This window comes from Pseudophryne corroboree, chromosome 1, assembly GCF_028390025.1.
Source record: "Pseudophryne corroboree isolate aPseCor3 chromosome 1, aPseCor3.hap2, whole genome shotgun sequence".
Classification (NCBI taxonomy): Eukaryota; Metazoa; Chordata; class Amphibia; order Anura; family Myobatrachidae; genus Pseudophryne; species Pseudophryne corroboree.
In genome coordinates this window covers 437,544,022-437,551,048 of record NC_086444.1, presented here as the reverse complement: position 1 = coordinate 437,551,048, position 7,027 = coordinate 437,544,022, and the positions used below count along the sequence as shown (strand labels likewise).

The following is a 7,027-nucleotide window of genomic DNA, read 5'->3' as shown; positions in this document are numbered from 1 at the left end:
TTAGCACGGTATTGTGTGTTCATTACATTGCAGAGGGTAATAGGAGCGTCTCGATCGCTCAAACAGCTTTAGTGTTAATCAGGTTAAGCAGCGTTATATCGCTACAGTGTTTCAGAACAAGGTTTACAGCATAAGAGTATCCTTTCTGTGTGTTACATTCAAGGTTTACTGATTATCATCTTGTGAGCGTCTGCGCCGCTCGTGATCTCCTCGTGGTCTCGAGCGTCCGCTACGCTGGTAGCGTAGCATTACGGTAGTCGCTCGCCTATAGCGTGCTCGACACCAAGCGTAAGCTGTGAGCGAGCGTGCCGCATGTGCGTCTCGATCACGGCCGAGCGTATGCTACGCTAAGTGCGTACCCTTACGGTACCCCATACGCCAATCGCGTACTGTGTCTCTTACCCATTATTGTGAAGGTTATAAGGTAATCAAATCAGCATTATCAACCTAGATCATATTTCTATGTATCTAAAACAATTGTGTTTTGCTGTATTTAGGGTGTTTGTGTTGTAGTCAGGGTTTGGAACGTCTAAAACAAAATAGAAGATGAATTGTGCAGGAAGTAATGTTGGTCAGATATATTAATGATCCCACTTATAATGCCATCATTAATATACATCATCGCCTACTTTTCCTTCCATCGGAATTTTTCAGCAAAAACTTGCCGTGACATCTCTGTGATACCCAGATGTGTAAGCAAAGTGATCATTTTAGGGTTTATGATCCCGCAGATGTAATGCCCAAGTGTGGCCATCTGGCTGCGCAAGCGCTAGTAAGCACTATATGGGGCGAGGTCCTTCGGATCCCTCTCTGGGCAACTTTGCAACATTACAGCCAATAGGCTACTATCCTATGGCTAGCAACAGTCTGGGCTACTCTGCCATCTTAAAATAGAACTGATCTTATAAAAAAATTAATAGATTTTGAAATCAGAGGGCTTAAGAGTTATAGAATTATATTGTGCTTTGAACTACACCTCAGTAGATTCTAGTCTATATTTACAACTGTTCTGGCAATCATGCAAATAACTGTGCAAAATGTTTGCTCAGAGGTACTTCCCAAAAACAGATATTGCCAATACAATGTATGCTGCACACTACACCAGGGTCGTAACTAGGGATGTGCGAGTGGTGCCATTACACAGGGCATAGGGACTTGGAGGTAGCACTGTCACTGCTCCATGGCACCTGCATGTGGCTTGCAGTGTGCCTGGAATGGCCAGTAGTGCTGCTGCAGAGGGCACTCCGCGCAGACCCCTGCAGTCTGTGGAGCTGTCTGTGCATTGCCCCAGCTCTACTTCCCAGAGTTGTCAGACTCGCCCCTTAGGCATGACATCATGGCATCACTGGTTTAGGGGGCTGACACAGGGCACACTGCCACCCTTGTTACTGCATTGTAGAAGACTGTATAATTTACAGTTAGTACTTTGAATCAGTAATTTTATGTTAGCATTCTGTGTATAGTGTTCTTGAAAACACAGTAATGGTGTGTACACACGGCGTGATGCACCGCACAGCCCGACATTGACTATTCAATGGGGCCAATATAGCCAATGTTGGGCTGCCTGCACAGTCTATTTTTCCTTGTGATGCCGATCCTGCGGGACCGCGCATCGGCATCACAAGGACTATACACACGGTGCGATATGCACTATATTTTCTTACGATTTTGAAGGTATAGTCAAAATCATAAGAAAAATCACACCATGGTGGTCATTCTGAGTTGTTCGCTCGTTGCCGATTTTTGCTATGCTGCGATTTGTTGCTAAATGCGCATGGTACGCAGCACGCATGCGCTTAGTTATTTAACTAAAAACTTAGTAGATTTACACAAGCTCGAGCAACGTTTTTTCCTCGCTCGAGTGATCGTAGTGTGATTGACAGAAAGTGGGTTTTTCTGGGAGGAAACTGTCCATTTTCAGGGAGTGTGCTAAAAAACGCAGGCGTTCCAGGTAAAACCGCAGGAGTGGCTGGAGAAACGCAGGAGTGGCTGGCCGAACGCAGGGCGTGTTTGTGACGTCAAACCAGGAACTAAACGGACTGAGGTGATCGCAGTCTAGGAATAGGTCTGGAGCTACTCAGAAACTGCAAAGAATTATTTAGTAGCAGTTTTGCTAACCTTTCGTTCGCACTTCTGCTAAGCTAAGATACACTCCCAGGGGGCGGCGGCTTAGCGTGTGCAATGCTGCTAAAAGCAGCTAGCGAGCGAACAACTCGGAATGACCACCCATGTGTATACAGCTTACCATTCAGTTAGCAAAAATAATATTGCTGTTCAGAGGTTCAGTAGCTGCATTGCCATAACTATATACCATATTTCAATGAGGAAACATCAATATACAGTAAGAATTATCAATGATATATGTGTTATTTGTTTCTGTATTCATCTAACATTGGGCTTGATTAATGTTTGTAAGTAAAGCAAAGAAGCACGCAACTGGGCAAAACCATGTTGTATTGCAGGGGGGCCAGATGTAACATTTGCAGAGAGATATAGATTTGGGTGGGGTGTATTCAAACTGTAATCTAAATTGCTGTGTAAAAATAAAGCTGTCTAACATTTGTAGGCTACATGCAGAAGCAGCCAGTATTTACCCTGCACAGAAAAAATATAAATGTATTTTCACCCCTTGCATATCAACATGGTTTGTTCAAGGGGATCTGTTCAATTTGCCGGCAGTCAGGATCCCGGCTGTCAGGATGCCGACGCCAGAATCCTGACAGCCAGCAATGCTGCCAGCCGGAATCCCGCCAAAACAGGACTATTTCCACTTATGGGTGTCCACAACACCCATAGAGTGGGAATAGATTCTATGGTGAGCCCAGCGAGCCACCGAGCCCGCAATGTGGTGAGCACAGTGAGCCCGCAAGGGGACTCTCCGCTCGCCCCACTGCCGGCATTCTGGGGGTGGGATGCCGTTGTTGGGATATGGACAGCCGGCATCCCGCCCGCTGGTAAATCGTATGCATTCCTGTCCCAGACACAAAGGGGGTCATTCTGACCCATTCGCACGCAGCAGTGCGAATGGGTCTGGAATGCGCATGCGTGACATTGCCCGGTGACAGAGGTCGCCGGGCAAGAACGCTTACAGAGAAGAAAGCTGTTACAGTGGCTACCGCAAAGAAGATGGACAGCAAGAGGGCATTCCAGGGCGTCAACCTACTGCCCTTTTCGGGGAGTGGTAAGCAAAACGCAGGCGTGTCCAGGCAAACGGAGGGCAGAGGAGTGACGTCAAAGCCAGGCCCATCATCGCTGGATCCATCACACAGGGTAAGTAGGTCTAGGGCTAGTCTTGTTTTGCTTGAAACTTTTTTAGCTTAGCAGGGCTGCACAAGCGATCGCAGCCCTGCTATGCTAAAATACACTCCCCCATAGACGGAGATTAGTTGATCGCACCAGCGGCAAAAAGTTGCTAGGTGCGATCAACTCAGAATGAGGGCCAAAGTTACTTGCATTTTAGTTTTACTTACAAACATGAATCAGGCCCATTGTGTGGAAATAACGTTTCACCAATTGTGAGAGTTTTGTGAAGTAAGAGGAAGCTGTGTGATGTACTGCAATTGGAGTGATGCAGTGAGAACAGACTGCAGACCATGGACTGCAATTACAGAGCGGAGCAATGAGAACAGGCTGCAGACCAGCATAAGCTTCATTCTGAAACCATACTGTGGAGAAAGGTACGTGAGCTTTACAACCACAGGCAGTTTGGACGGTTATTAATGCACGCTCTTTTCTTTTTAGATATGTCTGCTATTTGTAACATATTAAAGTAGTACTTTAAAACATAATTAATGTGTTTTCGCCATAATTCAAAATGTTAATTTTAAAGGCTATTGTCATCATACCCTACAGTATAGAATTATGTACTTATCTAGGCATCTAACCATAAACTGCATAATATTTAAACATTGTGACATTGTGGTTCTGATGTTGGACGTACCTCAGTTTTAATAGCTTACAATACATAAATTGGTTCTAGGCAGGCACATGTATATGAGAATATGCTGATTTGTTGAAATCATTATTATTTTATTAACAGTTTTTTATATAGCGCACACATATATTAGTACCTCAGTAATTTTAATTTAACCATCTGTGCTCAAGCATGGATCTCACTAAAACCTGCACTGTTAAGGGGGGTACACACGGAGCGATAATCTAAGCAATCTGACTAGATTGCTTAGATTTTCAGCAAGATCGCTCCATGTGTAGCCCTAAAAGCGATAGCGATGCGCAGCCCCTCGCATCGCTATCCCTGCTGCTAGATTGGCCTGCATGCAGGCCAATCTAGCGGGTCACTCACTTCACACGCTGGGTGAAGTGAACGGCCCCCCCGTACGCTCAGCACAGATCGCGCTGTGCTGAGCGGTGGGAGAGATGTGTGCTGAGCGGTTCACTGAGCACACATCTCTCCTGCATCGGCCCGTCTATATGGGCCTTTAGTGTGCCTTGAGGGCTGAGGTTGGGAATGCCTGCTATAGTATATTGCCTCCACTCCATATTACAGTGCCCCTGTTCACATTATGTAACATTATAATGTCCACCAAATAATTTAATAACATATTACAATGAGCAGTTCCAGGGGTATAACTAGATATATTGTAGGCCCCAAGGCAAAGGGTTTGTTAGGGCTCCTATGTTCCCCCAATGGTGAAAAAATTATATAACATGTGTAACTGTGACGGAGAAGGTGGCCCCTCTCAGCTCTAAGCCCCATAGCAGCTGCACTACCTGCACTTATGGTAGCTATACCCTTGCTGCCTGGAGTGTCTTTAGGCGCCAAGACTGTTCACACCCGTAGAAACTTGTACCACCACTATGGCATGTGTGGCACTCCATCACAGCTTGTAAAGACATTTATTCTATTTAATGTATATTACTGATATATACTGTTGTGAGCAGCAGGTCACATAACTTAGAAGCTGCTGGAACCAGCTGCAGCTGGCTGAGGTAGACAGTTAGGGCAGTTGCAGGGAGTCTCCGGAGGGAGCTGTTGAAAGGTGCCAATTTGGAGTGAGCTGCACTGTGGGGAAGTGCGCTTCCCCAGTCCTGATAACATGATCAGCAGCGGGGAGACAGATCAGCTGTGGCTGACTGTAAGGACCAGGGCATAAGAGAGCTCCTATCATCACCAGACACTGGAGGTGGCTCCCAGCCAGAGCTGACTGCGCTGGGAGGACAGCAGGCGGTCCCCCGCCATGCAGAAGTAAAGGCTGCACTTTCAGAAGGAAGGTGACAGACAGCGCGTCAGTATGCAGAGTCTGGTGAGAGTCATATTAATTGCTACTCTGCAGGTCAGTAGCTGTACATAGACACCCAGCAGTAACCCATACACCAGGAGAGTCCCAATAGTATTAACAGAGACACTTTAGCTGACCACACTGTGTCATAGACTGTATGCTGTAGACGGTATCCTGATTATAGATCTACACTAAAAAGGTCTACAGTCAATAGGTCTACCACTAATGGTAGACATGCATTGGGTCAAAAGGTCGGCCTGTGAAAGGTAGACCGTTCAACAGGGTAAAATGGTCGTCAGGGTCAAAAGGTCGACATGACAATGGTCAACTCACATATTTTAGACACAAGTTTTAAAAAAATGTTTTTTTATTTTTTATACTTTATCATCCACATTAACTGCGATTGGGAATAGGAACCTGTGCCGAGGCACCTTTCCCGAAGCAATGTGAGTGAGGCGAGCCATGGAAGGGGATATGGTACACTAATGGGCTTGTTTGTGGCAGAAAAGTTACAAAACACCCCCCCAAAAAAATATGTGTCTACCTTTCTTGTGTAAACCATTTCCACATTGACTTTTTGATCGCTGTCGAACTTTCCAACTGTCGACCCAATGCATGTCTACTATTAGTGGTAGGTCTATTGACTGTAGACCTTTTTAGTGAGGATCTAATAATCCACACCGCTGTAGACAAGGGGCCTAATTCAGACCTGATTGCAGCTTCAAATTTGTTAGCAAATGGACAAAACCATGGCCCTCATTCCGAGTTGTTCGCTCGCAAGCTGCTTTTAGCAGCTTTGCACACGCTAAGCCGCCGCCTACTGGGAATGAATCTTAGCTTATCAAAATTGCGAACGAAAGGTTCTCAAAATTGCGAAAAGACTTCTCTGTGCAGTTTCTGAGTAGCTCGAGACTTACTCTTCCAGTGCGATCAGTTCAGTGCTTGTCGTTCCTGGTTTGACGTCACAAACACACCCAGCGTTCGCACAGACACTCCTCCGTTTCTCCAGCCACTCCCGCGTTTTTCCCAGAAACGGTAGCGTTTTTTACACACCCTCCCATAAAACGGCCTGTTTCCACCCAGAAACACCCACTTCCTGTCAATCACATTACGATCACCAGAACGAAGAAAAAACCTCGTAATGCCGTGAGTAAAATACCTAACTGCATAGCAAATTTACTTGGCGCAGTCGCACTGCGGACATTGCGCATGCGCATTAGCGACTAATCGCTCCGTTGCGAGAAAAAAATAACGAGCGAACAACTCGGAATGACCCCCCATGTGCACTGCAGGGGGTGCAGATATAACATGTGCAGAAAGTTAGACTTGGGCGGGTTATATTGTTTCTGTGCAGGGTAAATACTGGCTGCTTTATTTTTACACTGCAATTTAGATTTCAGTTTGAACACACCCCACCCAAATCTAACTTCCTCTACTTATGTTACATCTGACCCCCCCATTATGTTCTACGTACTTGGAACCCTGGAGAGTGGGTGGCAACAGAAGAGTTCCAAGTACAGATGCGTGGAACTGCGGTAGGACTGGGATACGCAGCTACCCCTAACAAAATCCCTGACTCCGTTGTCCTTCCCAGTGGTCGATTAACGCCTGCAAGACTATGGTTTCTTGTGCCCACAGCAGCCGCGTTTGAATGGGCGAATTAGGTCCGCCCAGACTCCGATGCCCCCCGGTCTTAATAGGTGACAAGGCTTTAACCAAGACAGAGAAGAACAAGGAGAAAACTAACTAAGACTGAAACGACTAAACAGAGGAGGATACAAAAAAAT

At 46.0% G+C, this 7,027-nt stretch overlaps 1 protein-coding gene across 1 annotated transcript in view; it reads left to right on the top strand.

Moving 5' to 3' along the window:
* Positions 1-4,958: 4,958 nt before the first annotated feature.
* Positions 4,959-7,027, top strand: part of LOC134970883 (ovarian cancer G-protein coupled receptor 1-like) — an 89,129-nt gene continuing 87,060 nt past the window's right edge. Inside the window, exon 1 of the mRNA XM_063946492.1 lies at positions 4,959-5,294. The gene's annotated coding sequence lies outside the window, so the exon portion shown is untranslated. The remainder of the gene's footprint in view (positions 5,295-7,027) is intronic.